The sequence below is a fragment of the Saimiri boliviensis genome, chromosome 6 (genome assembly GCF_048565385.1).
Source record: "Saimiri boliviensis isolate mSaiBol1 chromosome 6, mSaiBol1.pri, whole genome shotgun sequence".
Lineage (NCBI taxonomy): Eukaryota > Metazoa > Chordata > Mammalia > Primates > Cebidae > Saimiri > Saimiri boliviensis.
In genome coordinates this window covers 93,893,725-93,918,538 of record NC_133454.1, presented here as the reverse complement: position 1 = coordinate 93,918,538, position 24,814 = coordinate 93,893,725, and the positions used below count along the sequence as shown (strand labels likewise).

Sequence of the window (24,814 nt, the reverse complement as noted above, 5' to 3'; positions counted from 1 at the left end):
GATATACATGGTACATTTTCTTGATCCACTCATTCACTGATGGACACTTAGGTTGATTCCATATATTGCTATTGTGAAGAGTACTGCAATAAATATCTGAGTACAGGTATCCATTTGATAGATTTCTTTCTTTTCCTTTGGGTAGATACTCAGTAGTGTGATGACTGTATTGAAGGGTAGTTCTAGTTTTAGTTTTTTGAGAAGTCTCCATAGTGTCTTTACAATGGATGTACTAGTTCACATTCGCACCAACAATGTATGAGTTTCTTTTTCTCTGCATCCTCACCAACATCTGTTTGTTATTTTTTGTATTTTTTAATAGTAGTTATTCTGACTGAGATTAGATGATATCTCCTTGAAGTTCAGATTTGCATTTCTCTGATCATTAATAATGCTGAGTATTTTTTTCATAACGTAGTTGAAGTGAAAGTTTAATAAGACAAAGGGCATGCTTCTGACTGCCTCAGTAGTGGTATCATCAAATTTGGGACTTTAATAAGTTTTGAGGACTTCAGCAGCATCAGCAGAAGAGCTAAGAAGGAAGAGAAGGAAAACCTTTCTATTTCTAAAGAATAGCTGTAGATGGAAGTCCAATATTTATAATGTCTAATGGGTTTGGCAAGCTTAGGCATGCTTGGGAAACAGCTTGGGGAGTTTGGGAGAAAAAGATTTAAATAAAGGAGATGGAAATCAGTTTTATAGGCAGGAGTTAATAATAACAGCATCTTGATTATTTATACAACCTGGTTATTCATGTCAGAGACTCATGAAGATGTAGAGAGTAAGAGGATATTATATTTTGCCTAAGTGGGAGACCTGAAAAAGTGTCACTCAGTGTTCAGTAAGTGCTCAGCAAAGGAGATTGCCATTGAAGGCAGCTAATTAGAATTACCTAACTCTAATAATAAGAAACAGATTGCTAACCAACAAAAATAGGTGTATGTGTTTTCCTATAAATGGCCCATTTTGTTAGAAAAGGGTAGGAGATGCTTCCCTGTGTGTCTATACATAAGCCTTCAGTAAATTTCACTGTTATTAACCATCCCCATTCTGTATTTTAATAAGTCGAGATAATTTTGGTAACGTTATTAAATATATATATTTTTTTAAATTTTAAAATAATTGGAAGAGAACTTGAAATATTCTCAACACATATAAATTATAAATATGCAAGGTGATACCCCAAATACCCTGACTTGATCATTACACATTCTATGCATGCAACAAAATATCATATGTGCCTCATAAATAGGTAAAATAATATGCATTGATAAAAAGTAAATTTAAACAAAATTGGAAACTGTTTAGTGTTTCTTAAATTACTTAAATATAGCACTTGTACCCACCACCCATATAAAGGTACTCATAGAATTTCATGAGTTTTATGTCTTGTTTTAAAATAAAAATTAGAATAGTTTACATACCCTATCATAAACTAAATGACCTGAACCTTATGTTCACCTTTCTATTCACTGTAATCTAGTCTTAGAGGAAATAATTAATAAGAGTAAGAGGATGGATTAAGGCAAAGCTGTCCCTATTATGGGCACTGAAATTCACAGCATATACATGACTAGTGATGAAATATGGGAAGAGCATAAAAATGTTCTGTGTCTAATGTGAAAATTCAAAGCCATGCTGTCATTATAATGAATATGTTTACTCTCCATGATAGAATGAGTTTATGGATATAAAGAGAAATACAGATGCTCATATACACATTATAATTTGTCTACTCTGAAGCCATTCCTTTTCTCAGATCATTCATTCATTAACTTAGTAATTTCTTTGTCTCTTAATTGAGCATTATTCACTGATAGTCACAATGTATTGTGCTGAAAATTAAGGACACTAAAATAAAAAAGATAGATCCATCCCTTTGAGGTTTGCTGGCTTTAGATTTAAGCCATTACTATGATTTGTCTGTTTGATCACATCAATATTAGATTCCCAGAAACATCAGTGACTCTAATTTTAGCCTCTAATGGAAAGATAGGCTCAATTGATACTCACTTTTCTATCTACTTATAAGAAGCTCCTATTAATTGAGTACTTGTGACTTTGCTATATGGTATTATTTCATTCAATCCTTCTTCCTGCTTTGCAATGTTGTTATTATTATTATTTGAGATGGAGTCTCACTCTTTTGCCCAGGCTGGAGTGCAATGGCATGATCTTGGCTCACTGCAACCTCTCTCTCCTGAGTTCCAGCAGTTCTCCTACCTCAGTCCCCTAAGTACTGGGACTACAGGTATGCCCCACTATGCCTGGTTAATTTTTGTATTTTTAGTAAAGACTGGGTTTTGTAATGTTACCCAGGCTGGTCTTGAACTCCTGGCCTTAAAGGATCCACCTGCCTCAGCCTTCCAAAGTGCTGTGATTACAGACGTGAACCACCACTCCTGGCCTTGTTGTTATTATTATATGTCGAGACAGAGTCTTGCTCTGTCACCCATGTTGTAGTGCATTGGTGTGATCTCGGCTCACTACAACCTCTGCCTCCCAGGTTCAAGTGATTCTCCTGTCTCAGTCTCCTGAGTAGCTGGGATTACAGGTGCATGCTATCATACTTGATTCTTAAATGTAGAGAGTGTGTTAAAAACATAATGCCTTTAGTTAGTCATAGACATTTCAAGATGAGGTAAAAGAGAAAATAAGAATTTTTTAAAAAATTTTTTGAGTGTTTCTAATCTACAGTGAGTTATAATTACATGGTGGTGTCTTCCTATACATATTTAAAAGAAAATAAAACTCTATAAAGACTAATTGATACTTGCATGTTTCCCTTAAGTTATTGGATAAAAGTTACTATGAAATTATGAGGTTCTAACATTAATATTTTAAGAAATACATATTTTATTACACATTGATTAGATATTTCAGAGCATATTACCACAATATATATGCAATGCAAATAATTATTCATAAACATAACTCAGCCAAGGGTAATATTAACTACAATTTAATTTTAGAGGATTTCAATAATGAAAACATTTTTGCTGAACTTTAAGTAAAAGCTCATTTATAGTACATATCTCACATTCTCTTTGGTTTATATGTAAGCACAAAGAAGTGAATTATGATGAGCTATACAGATACTTTAGCATAACAATGTCCTCTGTCCCACCCTCCTCAAATCTGTTGGCATATACACAGTCTTAAAATGGTTTTTGGACAAATTATTTTGGACTTTCACATTAAGGTAAAGACTAAAAAGTTTTTACCTTTTTGTATTTTAGTGTTTATGATAGTGGAAAGAGGCAGATAAATTTCTAAGCTGATTGGGGGTGGGGTCCCCAGTGAAATTCCACCTTCAAGTCAAAGACAATTTAAAGTCTGAAAACTTGAGCAGCCAGTTCCAGGTAGAGCCTACTATGGAGCTAGAACTTCCCTGTTGCCTTTTAGCCAATTGAATGGTGTTTTCCCCAGGCCTGCCCATGGCCCAGTCAGGATGCATTTTCCCAGTCTGAGCCCATAAAAGCTCTGGACTCAGTCACACGTTTTAGCCTCCTGCTTCTAGGCCCTTCTCACAAAGCGGGCTACCCACTTGGGGTTCCCTCTCATTGACGGGAGCTTTTCTCACTCAGTAAACTTCTTTGCTGCCTTACGCACTCTCTGGTGTCTACATAACCTCACTCTTCTCGGTCCCAGGACAGGAATCTGGACCCCAACAAACAGCAGCTGCGAAAAGCACTGTAACACTGTAACCCTCCCTCCCGCTCACTGAGAAACAGGGAAGAAGAAACTGCTGGGGTGTCACAGGCCCCCGTTCACAAAGCTGTGAGTGGAGGAACCAAATGAGCTGTGATAGGCCTTGCAGGTGGCAGGAACAAACAAGCTGTAACACAAACAAGCGAAAACACACCCCTTTCATTTGCCACACTGTGAGCAGTGGGAAGAAAAGGGAGATGTTATTTCTTGGGGGCTCAAGCCTTGGGACTCCCCAAGCAAAACCCTGGGGCTCTGCAGTTGCTGACATCTCCGAGTTTTGGGGCACCACCACTTTCTCCTCGTCTTGACACCGGTGACCAACACGAAAACCACCCGTGGCAAACCTGGCCCAGCTGCAGGCTGAGTGCAGAGTCCTTTTGCAAACACAGAATCCAGACCAGTAACATAAGCTGAGTGCAGCCCAATAGGCCAAGTGGGCAGGGCATGCCCAGTAGTGAACCCAGAGCTGAGGGAAGCCCAGCTGGGGGCACCATTAGGCACAGAGATTTCCAGCTGGCAAAGCAGCACCGAAAGGATCCTGTGCCATTTCTATTTAGATATTAAAAATAAAAATGAATTATAATTTTTACTGGATTATTTAAATAATAAAGTAATGCAGAACAAAGATTAGTCATGTAGCACTAATACTGAATTTAGAATGACTTTTTGTCTTCTTTTCAGAGTTGGAATGGATTTTTCTAGAAAATTCTGAAAACAACTGAAAAGTGAGTGAATATCAAACTATTGAGCTTTCATTTATTAACTGAATTTAGAGCATGCTGATAACCATTGAAAAAAGAAAACAAAGTTTAAAGCATTCAGAGACAAAATACATATTAAATATAAAGTAAAAAGAAAAAAACAATATTTATTGTCATAGCTATGCAAGCTAGAAGACAATGGAGTGGCATTTTTAAAGTATTAAGTTTAAAAATCTGTCAACTTAGCTTACTATATTCAGAAAAAAACTTTAAAAAGCAAAATGAAATAAGATATTTTCAAGTGGAAAAAATTAGGTAATGTGGAAAAGTTAAATTTATACTGATGAAAGATGGGTCCAGAAATGATAAATATGAATCCATTTAAAAGAGCATTTTTTCCAAATTTCATATAAATATATGTTGTTAGTTTTTTATTTTTTTGAGACAGGCTATTGCTCTTTTATTCAGGCTGGAGTGCACTGGTATGATCTCAGCTCACTGCAATCTCCACCTCCCACACTGAAGCCATCTTTCCACCTCAGTCTCCTAAGTAGCTGGAACTACAGGCATGCACCACCATGTGCAGCTAATTTTTATATTTTGTGTAGAGACCAGAATTTTGTCATGTTTCCCATGCTGGTCTCAAACTCTTGAGCTCAAGTGGTCTACCTACCACAGCCTCCCGCTCGGATTACATGTATGAGTCACCACTTCTGGCCTGTAATTAGCTTTTAAAGCAAAACCTATATCAATGTCTTTGGGGATATAACAGTTACACAACTGAAATGTATGACAATGAAAAATGAAAATAAAATGTTTTACGGTACTCTCATTTGTGTAACATATAACAGTATAATATAATTCCAAAGCAGATTGTGCTAAGTCAAAGGTGCTTATTGGGAAATCCTAACATGACACCTAGAAAATGAAAAATTACATTCAGGAATGACAATGACCATGTAGATGAAATGAAAAGCAAAACATTTAATTTATTAAAATTTTGTAGGAATTGTATTTCTATATACTAGCAAGGACATTTTAAAGATTACATTACTATTATGAAAATAATAGAATATTTAAAGATTTAATGTTATTAGGATGATAACAGTTCCTCAAGTTATCTAAAGATTCAGTGTCATCTCTTTACAATCTCAGATTTATTTGTGTTTCTAGAAATTGAGGTCTAAAAGTCATTTGAAAATTCAATGACCAAGGATACCCAAAGCAGATTTTAAATATAAAGAACCGAGCTAGAGGAATTCACATCCTGTTTTTAAAATACACTACAATTCTACCATAGTCATTGCAAACACTGTCAGATAGATAGGCATACAGATTTATAGAATTCAGGTGAGAGTCCAGTCCCTTGCATCATGGTCAGCTGAGTTTAAACAGGGCATCATGCCAATTCAGTGGAAGAAAACAAGTCTTTTCAACAAATAGTGTTTAAACAAGATGCCACATGCAGACAAATGAAGTTTGATCACTACCAAATACCACATATAGAAGTAAACCCAAATTAAATCATATGCCTAAATGTAAGAGTTAAAATTTAGTCTCTGAATAAAAAGCATAGGAAATAATATTTATGACCTCACACTAGGCAAAGCCTTATTAAACATAGTAATAGCGCAAGTGCCAAAGAAAGGGAAAAATATATTGGACCTCATCCAATTTAAAAACTTTTGTCTTGTGTGCTGCAAATGAAATCTTCCATAAAGTAAAAATACAGTCCACAGAATGGAAGAAAATATTTGCACAAAGACACAGTTTAAAAGTAAAATATAATAATTTTAAACAGATACAGCATTAATGTAAAAACTGGTGTGGCTATGGTAAAATCAGGCAAAATAGATATTGCGACAAGAAACATTAAAAGGCATCGCATAATGGTAAAGGGTGAAATCATTAAGAATACATAATATTTCTAATTGCATATATGACTAATCATACAGCTTTATATACCTAATAATAACTGGGAGGTTAAAAAAAAAAAAAACAAATGAGAACATGTTTCACTAAAAGACAAAACAAGACTGGCACTAACTATGATTTCCATAATATATTTCCCAAGAGGAAGAATACCTGGGAGAAAGATGCAAATAACCCAATTCATGGCATTGATAGGATTTTGGTATTAACTGCTTACATTATGATGTTTTAACCTTCTCTTTTCTATGTAATAGTTGTTAATTTCCTTATAACTAAAAATAAGTAAAACAGATTTACTGGGATTGATTTTCTTGAATTATATATCACCTAAGTTTTCAGGTCAGATGAATCAATGTAGTGGGGCATAGAGACAAAAAGTGTAGTTTTCCAAACAGATAATCCTAATACCAATTCTAACTTTACAATTTACCATGTTTCTAATTTTTAGCAAGAGTGTGATTTCCCTGAAAATTCAGATAATTTATCCATAAATAGAATATTGAGTTCAATTTGTTGTAAATTTAATAATATATTGTTGTGAAGCACAGAAAATTTTCCTTGAAACTTAATGGGTAATTATATATTTTGAATCTTTTCACTTTGTGTACTTTTCGAATTCAAATAGTGAAAAGATTTCTGGTTAAATGAGAGAAGTTGCGGAATTGTGAACTGGCAGATGTATACTTAAATAAAACATGCTTAGATTTGTGCTTCAGTTCACATAAAAAGTAGTAACACAGGTATACAAGAAATTCAATAGGAGGTCATAAAATAGACAGGACAATTTGTATTTCACAGTGTCTTGGAAGCAATATTTTATATCAAAATAAATTATAAACACAGATGACAGGGAAAATAAGTATTTTTATTTCAATTGGAAAATTTTTAGGTATAATGAGTAATGACACCTGTAATTTACTCTGACATGCGCCTTTAAATAATTCATTTACTCAACAGATATTAATTGAACAGTTTCTGTATATCACATCATGTTTTGAAAGTTTGGTATATATTAGTGAGCAAAAGAAACTTAATTGCCTATTTTCATGGAGCTTATGCTTCAGGTAACTCAATTAATCCAATTCCATTAAAACAGCTAGCAGATAATACCATCTTATTATATTTTATCATATTTATAATTCTAAGAAAAACATGGTAAAATGGTTTACCTATCTGCCTTCCCACATAAACATGGACACACACACACACAAACACACACACAATTTTTTTCCAAAATAAATGACAATAAATGTTTGCATACTTTTTACAGGACTAGTTCACCAATTCTAGTAAGTTCAATTCAAGTTACAAATCACTAAGTGTGATGTTCTTAGAGCCTAATTTTGGAGTATTGGTGATGACATGGGAACTTGCCAATGTATGTATTTATGAGGAACTCACAGTCTAGCCAGGGAATTTAGGGGAGAGTTTCATGATTAAATTTTTCACAAATGCCATATAGATACAATAGAAATGCTTAAACACAATAGAGAAGAGCTTTTGCACCACAAAAAGAACAGTCAGCAGAGTAAACAGACAACTCACAGAGTGGTAGAAAACCTTCACAATCTATATATCTGACAAAGGACTAATATCCGGAATCTACAATAAATTCAAACAAATAAGCCTGAAAAAAAAAAATCCCATCAAAAAGTGGGCTAAGAACATGAATAGACAATTCTCATAAGATACACAAACGGCCAAAAAACATGAAAAAATGCTCAACATCACTAATGATCAATTCCATTACTGGGTACCTACCCAGAGGAAAATAGTCATTATACAAAAAAGATACACACATATGTTTATAGAAGAACAATTTGCAATTGCAAAACTGTGGAACTAACTAACCCAAATTCCCATCAATCAAATGGATAAAGAAACTGATATATATATATATACATATATATATATAGCAGCAACCTGGATGAGATCGAAGACTATTATTTTAAGTGGAGTAACTCAGGAGTGAAAAACTAACATCATATATTCTCACTCATAAGTAGGGGCTAAACTACGAGGATGCCAAGGCTTATGAATAACACAAAGGACTTTGGAAACTCAAGGGGAAAGGGTAGGAAGTGGATAAGGGATAAGAGACTACAAATAGAGCGCAGTGTATACTGCTCGGGTAATGGGTGCACCAAAATCTCACAAATCACTGCTAAAGAACTTACTCATGTAACCAAAAACCACCTGTTCCCCAATAACGAATGGAAATAAAAATTTTAAAAATACAAATAAATCCTTAAACATAATAGAAACTTAAGAAAGTAGTCATAAAGAGTTGATATTTGAGATGAACCCATGAAAGCGAAGCAGAAGTTTACCAGTATTATCAGTAACATTTGGCTGGGGGTGAAAAATATACATAAAATTAAAAGGCTGGAATTATGCAAGGATTTGAAGAAATACATATTCCTGACTTTTACTTAAATTCTATTTCTAATTCGAATGAGTCTTAAAATCTTGAACTCTCAGGTTGTCTAATAATATCACCAAACATGTGCCAACTCTATTTATTGTCTATCATCTTCTATGCTCTCACCAGTTGCTGATTTAATGGACGTTTTGTAATTTTTCCTTAGAATTAACCAAACATATTTATAAATGGTTTTCCAGTTTTCATCCTCGCATTTACCTTTCAATTCATCAATCTGCACTATATACAACTAGTAAATAGTTGAACATATATTACCAATGGTTAGTCACATATTTTCCCGATCAGTAAGAAAAGATGATGTTCAAAATCTGAAGATTTGTTCTTGACTCAAATTAACCTTTGCTACAATACAAAAGATAGTAGTTAAATTTAAATGTTACATATAAAATTTATAAAACATGTACACAAATTATAAATGTATATGTATATATAAATTGTAAAACATATGTTTGTGTGTGTGTGTGTGTGTATGCATGTTTAAACAGTTAGAAAACTTCAGGAATATCCATTCAATAGTTCTTTGAGTCATGCTAGACATTAGCAACCTGAACTACCTCAAAAGAGATACTAAAATTTGAGTGCATTCATTTAGGCTTTTGACAGACGAACAATTGGTAATTTCGCTAACATTGTCAGATAATTATGTACTAGTTGTCATTATGTTGTAAAGAGCAAAATATCTGATGTATTGAAGCCAACAGGTAGTGATTGCTACTGACAGTATTCTGAATTATATTCCTGCCAAAAGAGATGTCAAAAAAGTAAACTTGGAGGAATGTAGCCATAGTACTTTTATAAATATTAAAATAAATTGATTCATTATTTCTCTAACAGTTCCTAATCACTGGGCACCTAAATTGCAATTGCCATCTGTCTCCATTGAATCCTTAGGTATGATCATTTAAAATACTGCCACATATCTGCTGAAATTCCTTCCATCAATATATGGGCTCTATGTCCCCTTTCTTTCAATCTGGGCAAGTTTGTGGTAATTTTGACCATTAGAAATAATAAAAGGGACACTAACTGACTTTTAAGAAAAAGTAATAAAAGGACATGCCATGCCACTGATGCCTATTTTCTGAAGTATCCCTTTTGGTGTCAATAATTTCTCGTAAAAGTAATCTGACTAATCTGAGGATTTTATTATATGACTAATTCCAATGTGCATAAAGGTTATCTGATTAAATATCCTAGTCAATAGCCCCAGAGAGGCTAGCATTTGGGTCATCTCAGCCCAGTCACCACACATGTGAATGAAGAAATCTCCAGATAATTCCAGCTTCCAGTCAGTCATTCATGTCTTCCTAACTAGGGCCCTCGTCATTGTGGATTAAAGACTAGCCAGGTTCAAATTCCAAACCATTAAGTGCTTCAGTATATTAAAATGCTTTTTCTCACACTTCTAAATATGGGGTTGTTTGTGACACAGCATAGAAAACCAGAACTGATGTTTTAGTACATATGGGCTGCTATAAATATAATACAGACTGGGCAATGTATAGATAATAGAAATTTATTTCACTAATTTCTGGAGGCTGAGAATTCTAAGATCAAGGTATCAGCTGGAGAGGACCTGGTCTCTCTGCTTACCAGATGGTGCCTTGTTGCTGCATCCTCTGGAGGGGAGGAATGCTGTATCTTCACATGACAAAAGGGATGGAAGGGGCAAAAACTCATGTGGTCAAGTCCTTTTAAAGGGCACTTAATCCTATCCATGAGATAGTAGCTGTCATGATTCAATTACCTCCAAAATACCACATCTCTTAATAGTGTTGGCATAAGGAATAAAGTTTTAATATGAACGTTGGAGGGGAAAAAATCAACATCCAAAGTATAGTATCCGAGTAATTAGTAGATCCTGGCTTTGTCAATAACCAAGTCTGTAATGCAAATAAGTTTATGTAATGAAATAAACCTGAGTTTTTTCTGCTGTAAAATGAGATTAATGGGTAGTCCCTAAAAAAGTTTGTTGGATACATAAATGGGATACATCCATGTTTAACATTTAGCACTTTCAAGTGGTAAAATATTCGTAATAATCATGATGATGAAAATGTTAATGCATTCTACTACTAATTGGATTCCGCATTAGTTTTGTTTGACTTCCCCAATGTGTTCTAGTGGACCTGACTTTGAAGTTCAACAATATGAAGAGTTATGTGCCAATGATTCAATTACCTTTGGTTTCCTAAAGAACTTGAAACATTTCCTTTTGCCGGGCGCGGTGGCTCACGCCTGTAATCCCAGCACTTTGGGAGGCCGAGGCGGGTGGATCACAAGGTCGAGAGATCGAGACCATCCTGGTCAACATGGTGAAACCCCGTCTCTACCAAAAATACAAAAAATTAGCTGGGCATGGTGGCACGTGCCTGTAATCCCAGCTACTCAGAAAGCTGAGGCAGGAGAATTGCCTGAACCCAGGAGGCGGAGGTTGTGGTGAGCCGAGATCGCGCCATTGCTCCCCAGCCTGGGTAACAAGAGCGAAACTCCATCTCAAAAAAAAAAGAAAGAAAGAAAAAAGAAACATTTCCTTTTACATAGTAGGAGTCATTTTGCTTAATAAATATAAAAAAGGCAATATAACTTATCCTCTTCTTTACACAGACAATAGCAAAATATTAAATAAGGTGATTATGGACATTTAGAGACATAAACTATTTTTGCACTTTTTTGTGTACTTTTGTATTTATTCACAAAATAATTTTCACATTATTTTGTTGAAAATAAAAATAAAGAAAATATTTTGTATTCTGAGTTATTTGTGACTATTCTCAATTTCCAGTTACACATCATAAAATATCTACAAAAGTAATATTTGTCAGAAAATTAATGGAAATCTTTACTGAATTCATTTTTATGACCAAAGTTTTGTATTTTCAAAAATATAGATTCAATAACAAAAATAATAGTTCCAAGAAGTAACAAAAGAGTAATAATGAGAAAAGAGATGCATGATTTTGGATTCCATGTTGCATGAATTACAATTCGCTTTAATCAGATTTAAAAAAAAAAGGTTTTTTTTGTAGGGAAACTGGTAATAATTACCAAATTTTGATGAAACAATGTCAGTTTTAAATCAAGAGTAATATTATAAAATATTTTCTACTATATAATAAAATAACAATTTTCATTAATAAATGAGAACAATTAAAAATGAGTTTCTGCAGTTTTGTAAATATGCCAAGAATGTCATAATATCTATATCTTGTTTAGGAGGAATCTATGCTCTTCTACATAGTTAATTTTTTGAGCATTTCTTTATGCTCTTAGAAGTCTTTTTAAAGCCTTTTTAAAAGTATCTGCTGGAATTCCACTGTGAAAATATACCTTTTTAATTAGATAAATACTTGTATGTTAGCTATGTGTTCTTATAATTTTCTAATGAATATACTTGCATACAAATATATGTTAATATGCCTCTTTATAAGAGGTCTATCCTCATTAAAATTAAAAATCCCCTAAACGTACGTTATGGAACCATGGCTTGGTTGTGTTCCCACCCAAATCTCATCTTGAATTGTAGCTCCCATAATTCTCAGGTGCTGTGGGAGAGATTTGGTGGGAGGCAATTGAATCACAGTAGCAGGTCTTTCTCATTCTGTTCTTATGATAACGAATCAGTCTCCCAAGATTTGATAGTTTTATAAAGGAGAGTTTCCCTGCACATGCTCTCCTTGCCTGCCACCATTTAAGATGTGACTTTGCTCCTCTTTCACCTTCTACCATGACTGTAAGGCCTCCTCAGCCATGTGGAAATGTGAGTCAATTAAACCTCTTTCTTTTATAAATTACCCAGTCTCGAGTATGTCTTTATCAGTGGTGTGAAAATGGACTAATACAGTAAATCAATACCAAGTAGTAAGGCACTACTCTAAAGATACTCAAAAATGTGGAAGTGACTTTGGAAATGACAAAGGTTGGAAGAGTTTAGAGTGCTCAGATGAAGACAGGAAAATGTGAGAATTTTTGGAACCTCCTAGAGACTTGGAGGGCTCAGAAGACAGGAAGATGTGGGAAAGTTTGAAACTTCTTAGACGCTTGTTGAATGGCTTTGACCAAAATGCTAATAGTGATGCAGACAGCCTGATGTAGTCTCAGAGGGAGATGAGAAACTTGTTGGGAACTGCAGTAAAGGTCACTTTTGCTCTGCAAAGAGAGTGGCAGCATTTTGACCCTGCCCTAGAGATCTGTGGAAATTTGAATTTGAGAAGAGATGATTTGAGGTATCTGGTGGAAAAAATTTCTAAGCAGCAAAGCATCCAAGAGATGACAGAGTATAAAAGTTTGAGAAATTTGCAGCCTGACAATACAACAGAAAAGAAAAATCTCATTTTCTGGGGCGAAATTCAAGCCTGCTATAGAAATTCACATAAATAACAAAAAACCAAATGTTAATAACCAAGACAATGGGGAAACTGTCCCCAGCTAGCAATGTAGCCCATTCTTATAAAATATGGGGACTCTTCTGATAGGTGGCTTTAATTCAATGATTTCCCATTGATATTTGCCTAAGTTGTTTTTCTTTATTAATTGTACAGGAGTCTAAGCCTTTTTCTATCTTAACCCTCTTTCTACCCTCACTCCTCCAGAGTGGTCAGATCTGCATGGAGACCTGATGGCTGTTTCAGCCTCCTCTGGTTGCCTCCTTATTTTCTCTCACAAGTATTTTTCCAAATAAACCTCTTGCAAATCTAATGCTATTTTAGTGTCTTCTTGGAGAACACAACATAATACAAACAGCATAGAAGATACCTTCTAAAACTATGATATCCAGCCTCTTAAATGTAAAAATATATTATCTTTGTAAATTGTTGCAATAACTAAAAGAAATACAGCACATAAATCCCTTAGCAATGCTTCTTAGACTCAAGTTACTTAATATATTTGTATTAAATGTATGATTCAGGAAAAACGTATTCGTTTAAGGACACACTGATGCTTATTGGGACTGTTAAAAGAATCTTATGATAATAAAATGAATAATCTTGTCCTCCTTAACACTATTTCATAAAGTACCACATTACATAGTCATATTTTATATAGTTAATTAAATTACTCTTTGCATATAGTCATGGGTATTTTACATCCATAGATTCTTCCATCATTCAATAACATATCAAACAAAAGTAGCAAGAACATTGTCTGTGAGGCCTTTAGAAAGTTGTGAGGACACATGATTTTATCTCTGAACTACAACTTCATTTGCAGAAAACTAGGCAATAGAGCTTGATTAGGGTTATCTAGACATAGACTCTCTTGCTTCTCATTAAATAAAAATGTTACCTTTTAATGCTAGTCATGGTCTTTCTTCCAGAATGTTATTATAAAATTTGAATATTAAAAGGAGGTTGAAGAGCAAATACTGGATTTAACACATACTGTGAGGTTTCACCTCCCTCATGCATTCTTTCACATGGAGGATAGTTCAAGAGATATTAAAAAATGAAGTAAATTTGTATCTTATAATTAATTTTGATCCTTGAACCCTTCAAGAATTTGTAGATGTACTCTGTTCTCTTGATTAGTACTTTCTTGTAGTTAAAATAAATGTTACCTCTTAAAATTGTGATTACTCATTTTTGGAGACAATTGCAATGGAACAAATACTAAAGGAAAATGTTCTAATGTTTTTTACATGTCCTTCCAAGCACAAGTGAGTTGATATGGGAACCACATTAGAAAACATGAAGTGATGGTGAGATGCTCAGATTCCAAAGCCAGATACATCTGATTTCAAGAGATAAGTTGCCATTGATCATGTTTTGAGACCTAGTATGGACTACTAGCCTCTGTGAGCCTTTCTTGCTTATAATATCAGAGTATAATCAATGTTATCTCACAGTGTTCTTGATTTTAACTGAGAAATCTTGTGCAAAGCCATTAGAAGTGAGAAAGGAATAAAACAAGTGCTCTATAAATTTTAACAGTATTATGAAAGTGTAAGAAACACGGCATATTTGTGTTCACCCCATTTTATTAGGATACCTCTGAGAGTCTAACATTCATTTTGAGAGTGGTTTGTTGTACCTGACATGGAATAAGAAAGCTGGGCTCAGGTTTAGATTCTTATTTAATTAAAATGATTAGAGTAAGACCTGCTGAGTTTATTGTAAAACATCACACAGCAATTTTCATAAAGAACTATATAAATGAAATTTATTATTATTATTATTATTGTTATTGAACAATCGGGAGAAAAACATAAAATACAAAGTATATGTAATGAAAATATGATATTTGCATTCTAAAAATATTGCTTGCACTTTAAAAAAAAGGTAACCCAAGAATGGATTTTGAGTCTAGTTAATTAGGCTCCTCAAATTCTCCAAGATAACTTTTCTATCCTGAAATACATCTTACTTATGAGATGAGATGCATAGCCTTAAATCATGACTAACTAGTTTGTTGAACAAGTTTATAGTTAAATTTCTTTGCATCTGTCCTTCCCTTGGCACATGTCTGGAATATTCTTCTCATATACCTACTATGTTTTGGGCATTCTGCTAAACATTTGGCATATTGAGTTGAATAGTCAGTTTTTAAAAAGTTCAAGCTGTTCAGTCTTTAACCAATCTGATAAGCCATGTGCTAGAGGATACAAAACATAAATAAATCACCAATTACTCTGGCAAGATAATGGAAAAAGAGAATCCTCCTAAATTCATATCAGAGCAATTGTACATAGACTATAATTGCTTATTGTATGAGTGACTATATGCTGACAACCTGTTATGAATGTTACATTAAATTGTCTACCTATTTATCCATATATAAATTATCTATTTATCCTTCTGCTCTCTTATCCTAGCACAAGCAAAAACAGAAACTTAAAATTGTATGCATATATCTTAGTTCTTAAAAAAACTGTACAATATTCTGAAAAAGAGAAAAGTTTGCTTTTAGAGTATAATTGATGTAGATAACTTCTTAGGTTAGGTAGCTACAAAAACTCAGAATATTCTTGCTTTTATAAAGTGGAGATCAAAGAGAACCACACATGTCATAGGAAAGCCTAATACCAGCACTGTAGAAGACTCATGCATACTGTTGTGATTTCACAAATTTCTAAACATCATTATGTTCCATATAGTGATGAAAGCAAGGTTACTACTTACAATTTTCTTTGAAACATTTAAATCCAACTCACAGTACTCTGAGGGTGAACAAATATGACAAATAATTATCTAGTCTTTTATCAGGTGTAGTATAAATGTTATTTCTTTTTAGAACATATTAAGATCTTATGTTTCCATATGTTTCCAATTGTTTTTAGAAGTTCTTTCATGAAAAATTTTTTTTCTCTTTGAGATGGAGTTTCACTCCTGTGGCCCAGGCTGGAATGAAATGGCTTGATCTCAGCTCACTCCAACCTCTCTGCCTCCTGGGTTCAAGCAATTCTCCTGCCTCAGTCTTTTGAGTAGCTGAGATTACAGGCAGGGGCCACCATGCCCAGCTAATTTTGTATTTTTAAGATATGAGGTTTCACCATGTTGGTCAGGCTGATCTTTAACTCCTGACCTCAGGTGATCTACCCACCTCAGTCTCCCAAAGTGCTGAGATTACAGGCATGAGCCACCACTCCTGGAATGAAAATTATTTTGGTGAATGTTCAAATTTTCTTATTGCCAAACTCTATTTAGATCTTTCTGATGACACTTCCCTAGAGATGGTCACACAACGATATAATATTAAGCCAAATAAGTCTGAAACAATAATATTCAGTTTATCCTCTTAAGTACCTTTTGAGAAAAATGGTACTATTATCACCACATTACTGGTGAGGAACTGGTTCAAAAAGTTGCCCCTTTTACACAGCTGATTAGTGGCAGAGTACAGGTTCAAACTCAGGTAGTTTGCCCTCAGAGTCTATGCTCTTAAATAATACATATCTGCTATCACACTATACGTTTAGCACATATTCATTTTGGTTTCTTAGGCTTACTGTTCTGTATTACTAGCTCTGTTCCATAAATTAATAATCATAGTTTCAAGGTGTCAAATGTGCATTGAATAATTAGCAGAAATCAGTATTTGCAACTGGTGTGCTGAAATCCAAATTAGTGCTCTTACAAATAATTCTTGGAACTGGGTATCAGATATTTTGCCATAGATTTTAACACAGGCCTCCAAGACAGTGGTGTTAAAGAGGGAACCCAACATACTTAGGGTGCCCACCTAATGGCACTTGCTAATACCTCACAAGGACCATTAGAAATCAGCAAAATCCAATAACTGAAAGAAGCATTTTCAGCTTCTCTCTAAAAGTGCTACAATGCTATGAGGCAGAACATATCAGAGCCTACCCCTATCTTTAAGAAGATAGTTTTGGTATATGAGGCACTAGTGAATTATATGTGAGTCCAATCCCATCATGAATTTTCTTTATAAATTTAAATTTACTTAAACATACATGAATTTTTTAACTGTGCTTTGAAATTATTTTTAAATTTTAATCCATATCATCATCTAGTATATTTTTTTATTTTCTTTTGCTAAATTTTGTCTGAAGCAACTCTTCGTTTGATTGGATCTCATGTCTACTAAGTCAATCTCTTGAGGCAGTTGAGGAAATGTATTTTCTCATATTCCCACCTCCTCCACCTTGGATTGCAGAACAAAGCAGGACACCCATGGGCACGCTATAGAGGAGATTTAGAAATTGGAGTAGGGTGAATGTGACAGAGAGAAATCAAGGTTTTCAAAGGCATTTGTGCAGCATGTCAGGCTTATTCTCCAGAGTCAGGAAGAGCATAATTTTGACTGGTAAACTAAAGGTCATGTGGGATCATTTAGAACTTTCCTCGATCTGCATCAAATCTATCTGTGTCATCATTGATCTTTACCAACTTGTCTTCCATCTCAAAATCTTGTCTGTTCCTATTACTTTTCATGTCCAACTCATCTTGTCCTTTTTTTTTTTTCTTTTTGAGACAGAGTCTCACTCTGTCACCAGGCTTCTCAGATTCAAGTGATTCTCCTGCCTGAGAATCCTGAGTAGCTGGGACTAGAGGCATGCACCACCATACCCAGCTAATTTTTGTATTTTTAGTAGAGCTGGGGTTTCACCATGTTGGCCAGGCTAGTCTTGAACTCCTGACTTCAGCCGATCTGCCCACCTTGGCCTCCCAAAGTGCTGGGATTACAGGAGTGAGCCTCTGTGCCCAGCCATAATCTCGTACTCTTCATATTTCTTGCTGCTGCTTCTCAAAATTTGAATCCTTATCACATATCTGTGTTTTATGCGTTCAACATAGTCAATATATATTTTTCACTCATCCCCTTTCTTATTTCTAAAATTATACTCAAATCTCTTTCCATCCTAAAAGGAACCTCCCCCATTGCATTTGCCCGCTCTTTTCCTCTTTATAGCCAATTTCTTTAAAACAATTATGCAGGTTTTTTTTATTAATCTCCACTTCCTCACAAATTTCTCCAAATTTCACGTCCTTTGCATTTCTCAAATCCATCCTCTTCTCTCCTTCCCCAGTGCCACTCAGTGTCTCTCACCAGGAATATACTATTTTCCACCATATTATGTTTGTTTCCCCTCCACCGCCAGCCATGTACTAGTTTATCTTACCCCTCTCCCTGCCATGTACTACAGGTATTGATCGACTTACGATCTATGCAACTTACAACCATTCGACTTTACAACCACAATCGCTAGCCACAACTGCTCTGTGTCTGGCAGCGCAAACATTGCCCAGCTGGGTGTAAGACAGTGCGGACCAGCTTCCGGCAGCACTACCATCTCCGCGTGCACCATTTCAACTGTTATCCCAGACTCGGTACAGCCATTTGTGTTTTGTACATGTTTATATATTTTGATATGTTTTGCAATTGGGAAAATGTTTCCTATGGTATTTTTTACACCTGTATTTTGTAATTTTGTATGTTTTGCAAATATTAAACCAGTTGTACTGGTAATGCAGTGTTTTACTTAAACCTGACGAATGTAAAAATAAGAAACAAAATGGTGTAGAGATGATACAAATGGCATAAAATGAACAAAGAAAATTATGATATATAACAATAATGAAAGAGAATTATGATAAAATATGACTTAAAGATTTTTATAACATCATTTCACAGTACTGTACATATAGCCTACTCAACTTATGACCAAATCGTGTTACCACCGGTCTGTCCAAACCAATCGTGCTCATAAGTCGAGCACTAGCTGTAGTTTATCTTCCCCCTCTCCCCACCATGTACTAGTTTATCTTTTAACTTTTTACTTGCTTTGCTTCTGTGAAAAATTGCTTCAGCTAGGAGACAACAGATGCTGGAGAGGATATGGACAAATAGGAATGCTTTTACACTGTTGGTGGGAGTGTAAATTAGTTCAACCATTGTGGAAGACAGTGTGGTGATTCCTCAAGGATCTAGAACTAGAAATACCATTTGACCCAGCAATCCCATTCGTGGGTATATACTCAAAGAATTATAAATTATTCGATTACAAAGACACATGCACATATATGTTTATTGTGGCAGCACTGTTCACAATAGCAAAGACTTGGAACCAACCCAAATGCTCATCAATGATAGACTGGATAAAGAAAATGTGGCACATATATACCATGGAATACTATGCAGCCATAAAAAAGGATGAGTTTATGTCCTTTGCAGGGATATGGATAAAGCTGGAAACCATCATTCTCAACAAACTGATACAAGAACAGAAAAATAAACACCACATGTTCTTACTCATAAATGGGAGTTGAACAATGAGAACACATGGACATAGGGAGGGGACCATCACACACTAGGGCCTGGATAGGGGTGGGGGGCTAGGGAAGGAATAGCAGGGGGCAGTGGGAGACAGGTAGGGGAGGGATAGCATTAGGTGAAATACCTAATGTAGATGACAAGGTGATGGATGCAGCAAATCACCAAGGCACATGTATTCCTATGTAACAAACCTGCACATTCTGCACATTTACCTCAGAATTTAAAGTATAATAAAAAATAAAATAAAATTTTAGAAAAAGAAAAGTTAAATAATTTGATCAGGTTATCAGAAAGAGTAGCAGAAAAGAGATTTTTGCTTAGTCTGACGAATGAATTCCGTCTCTTTAACATTCTACTATGCAACTATAAACACCAAACACATTACTGTGTATTAATTCATATTTTTTAAACTAAAAGTGGTAGGATTATTGGTAATATGCTTTCTGTTCTTTCTCCTACATATATTTTCCCCAAATTCTATAAAGTATCATATATTTTATTAAAAAAGAAGATAATTAAATCAAATATTGCAATAGATATACAAAACTAGTTTTTTTCTGAATGCCGCTAATTGAACAAGCCTTTTTGTTTCTTAATTATTTTGCCTTTTCTGAGCACTACTATGCATCTAGCTCTACCACACAGCAGTAGAATAAATGTTAGTCACATGCTTTTCGTATATTATCTATAATGCCCAGTAATCCTATCTTAAATGTTACACACACACACACACACACACACACACACACACACACACACAGAGACACACTGCATGCTATTCACTAGCTCTGTGGGTTAGGAGGACCCAGATTTATAGTGCTTGTAAATTTCTACGGTATAAATATTACCAATTTCAACCTACTAACATGATGTCATTGAACACAAATTGCAAAGAGATATGCAGTAATACACTATTACATAGTATTTCCACTATACAAGTCCAAAATATACAATATCCTTAAGAACATAGATTGATTATAGCACTATATAGTAGCTTTGGTATTTACCACATTGCCATCAATAGAATTTATTTAATATGCAAATATATAAAATATTTAATAATGCCTCTATTTAACAGTTGAATAGTACAAATTCTGTAAACGTAACAGTCAACTTTTGCAAGCACATAGGAGCCAGCTCCAACAGACCACTGGAGTATTTGTCATTCTAAATATACACAATGACATGCATGCTCTATTTTTTGCACTAGTAAAATAGGCATAGAAAAGTCACGGTTCTCAGCTTAAATATACATTAGAGAGGATCTCAGCAAAAATAATGGGAATAAATGCACTTTCATCAAAAACATTCCATCTATTAGCTTGCAAATAAAACCATACTCATGTTACTTCTCACGCCTAGTGTCTTTGTAGTCCTCATCTCTTTTCACTCTATACCATCTATTCAGATAATTTTATTTATTCCAGTATTTAACTCCTATTCATGGTGATGATATCTAACCTTAGTGATGATATCTAACCTAATATCTTTATTCAGATTGTCTTCCCTCAGTTCCAGATTTAAATATATAATCATCTACTGGATGTGGGTACTTTGTTTTATGACAGAAACTCAAAACACAGCAGGTTAAAAACAAACCAGCTTTGCTTCCCTTTATAATCTGCTGTTGCCTTTTACATCATAATGAATGAATGCAAGCACTGTTATTCTTGATTTCTTCCCTTCATGCTTCCCATTTAGTCACTAAGTCATGACAATTTTATGACTCAGTAACATTTCAAATCATATTTTCAGTGTCATTGACATAAAGCAGGTCATCATCCTCTCCTACATAGGTTAGAAGATTGTCACATGGTTTGTTTGTTTTTATTTTAGTTGGGTTAATTTTATCCAAAATGTAGATCAGGTCACCTGGTTTCTACCTTGGCTCTTTATATCTTTGAAAGAATATTATTTTCTATATAACAAATATGTAATATCATAACAAAGACATAACAGATACATCATCTGTGTATTTATATCCAAGTATCTGGAAAACAAACAAGGAAACAAACAAAAGATGACCTGATCTACTACTAAGAACAAATCCTGCATTTTTATTGTTGTTTCTTATAGACAATTAGGCTGTGATCTCCAAAAGTTCAGGACGGTGTCATTTCGAATTTGCTCTCTTAGTTAACAGCAGAGTACTGGCAAACAGAAGAAAACCAATGTAGTTGAATACAAAGCACTAAATAAACAGTAATATATAATTTTCTAACTTACAAATAAGTGAAGTTTGTAAGAAGAAGAAGAAGGGCATACAACAGTGTCATTTCAAATGAATCTTCTAGAAACATTCTGGACACTAATGGTAAACAGATCAATGACCTAAGCACGTCATCTCTCTGAAGAAGGGAGACACATGCAGACATAACTGTATTCAAGGGATGACCAAGGGCCAAGAGTGGTAAACACTCAGCTGTCAAAGCACTGAGGGAGGAAAAAATAATTCTAACTGGGAGGATAAAAACAAATTCACTCAAATTAGAAAGAAACAGGCATTTCAAATGTAAAAGGGGCAGTGAAGAAAAAGTATCTGATAGACTTGGTTCAAGGCCCTCAGCAGAAACTTAAGCTATGTCTCTAATAGTGTATGTAACAGGTATGCACCATAATAAACACAAAACATTTAAATGGTGGGGGTACTAATATATAAATTATTTTTAACCTTTTTCTTGTAAACACATGCAATTTTATCCTATTCCCTTCGTGAACCTGTGGCTTTTAAAATTCACAATTATATATATATATACACATATATATATACATACATATATAAACTATTATATATTATAGTTTATATATAAATAGTTTATATATATTATATATAAACTATTTTATATGTATAATTTTACTATATATAGTAAAATATGTATAATTCTACTATATAGTAAAATTATACATATAAAATAGTTTATATATATAATTGTGAATATAGTAAAATTATACATATAAAATAGTTGTTTGTATGTATATGTATGTTTATATACAATATTTGTATGCATGTTTATGTACCTATGTACATATATACAAATATATACACATAAACACACACACATAAATATGGACACATGCATGCACTGGAGTAAAAAATTAGGCTTCACTAACCAATCTGCTGGAAGAAAAAATGAATAACAAATTTGGGGCACTATTTTGTCATTTTGTATATGTGAGTTGAAAATTGCTTCCTAGGAAATGTAAGAAATCACATCAGGAAAAAGCAAAGATCTCTCTAAAATAAGGATTGATAATTTTAAAAACCAAATGAAAGTAGATGAAGATGGCCAGATACTATGGAAAATTAGATGAATTACTATTTTGAGTACTCACATCACAATAACACTCTGAATTTAGCACTAAGAAAACTGAGACACTGAAATGTCATGTGATAGAGTTGTCTCACAACTCTCAACAGGCACTGCATATCACTGTGGCTATTACTAGTCAACTGAAGAATTTGAAGCGATTCAAATGTCCTCATTTACAAGTTGTCTTTTTGGATACAGAAAATAATTATTCCATGACTGAAATGTTTGTTCTTATTATATACACCCATATCACATTATATTATTCAAGATTCTTAAAATAGTATCCATGAGGGGACTGCTTAGAAATTAAGTCCCAAGCATACATAAAATATAATTTTCACCACTATTAAAAAGATAAATGAGTAAAACATAAATACCATCTAAACTTTTAATGAACATCTTTGTAAAACAGAATGTTCTATAGTACACTATATTAGTTTTATTAAATTCTATCTTAAACATATGCCTTTTTCTGTTATTGTTTGTTTAAAAATGGGCAATCGCCAAACTACATTCATCTAAACTATTTTCTTTTTTCCTGTGATAAGCCAAGAGAAATAATAAATATTTATATTATTTATTTCAAAGACAAGGCAGACATTTATTCATAGAAAACCAGTTACAGTAACAACCAGTAATTTCCTCCACATATTCAAGGTCAAAAACAGTCTAGCTGGTTTTTTTTCCCCATTATTTAGAGAATATTAGTTTCTGTAATCAAACATATGTAAAAAGAAAGTCTAGTTTTAATAATGATTTTAAACAAAAATATTTTGAGTTGGAAACAAATATAATGTGTCCATAGAATTAAAAAGCTGTTTTGCCCAAAGTCTTAATGAGACAACCTTTCCTCCTCTGGAGACTTAACACTAAGTGGACTAAGGGTGTGGTTTTCTGGTAGATGGGTAAGACTGTGCAGCTGTGCGTTTCATGAATGACAAGTTTCAAAGAAATTACCAAAATTTTTCATGATGAACATTAAAAAAATACATGATCATGTACTTATTTCGCCTGAGTTTTGTTAAGTAAACAAAACTCTGAATCTTTACTTTTTAGTGAAGAGGCAGAACAAAATTAATGAAAAAAATATTGGCTTCAAAATTCTTAGAGGTCCTTCAGTACATATGAAAATAAATAAAAATATAATAAAGTTAAAATACATTGTTTTGAATAATTTTTAAAAGCAAAACATTAATATTACACAACGATCTCATACAGACTACATCTTTATCGTTCATAAGTTGACTAATTACAGATAACAGTACATCAGAAGATTTATTTTGTTCCACTTATTTCTGACTCTCCATCCTGAAAATAGCATTTCCCTAATCTACCCACTTTAGTTCAAAAATAGAAAATCTCAGAAATAAGCAGTAAGGAAGCCAGATGTAACACATGATTAGGTATTTGCATTAGTGGTTCTTAAGTTTTCTGTGCTGGCCCCTTGAGATTTGCATTTAGAAGTCAGGCTGGTATCCACAGCACTCATTTTAATAACAAGTGATGCTAAGACAAGTGATCAGAGAACTAGATCTTTCAAACATACCGCCCAAAACAAAACTCCTTTCTCCAAAGACAATTTCTGGCTATCAGGATGTATTTCAATGTAGAACCTACAAATAAAAGTTTTTGAAGATTGAAACAAAAGCACCATTAAACGTTCTTTGTTTTTATCCAAAACAGGTTGTTAAAGGGAATTTGGAAGATGATTTGCTCAAATGAGTTGTTCTTAAACCTGAACATAAATTAAAATACACTGGGACTTTGAAAAATTACTGATTAACTGGTGTCTAACCTGAAAAAAAAAATCTAATTTAATAGGTCTGGGGGAAAAAAATCCCCTGGGTCAGGCTTTTTGAAATTTAAATATACCTGAGCATACTTTTAAAAATATGTACACTAAGATTCTAATGTGCAGCCAGTGTTGAGAGTTGCAGACTTTAAAAAAAAAAAAAAAGTACTTTTGTAAAGATACTTAT

At 33.8% G+C, this 24,814-nt stretch overlaps 1 protein-coding gene across 3 annotated transcripts in view; it reads right to left on the bottom strand.

Annotated features, from left to right (window-relative positions):
- LUZP2 (leucine zipper protein 2) overlaps positions 1 to 24,814 on the bottom strand; it is a 584,575-nt gene that overhangs the window by 69,071 nt on the left and 490,690 nt on the right. The gene's annotated exons all lie outside the window — the stretch shown is intronic.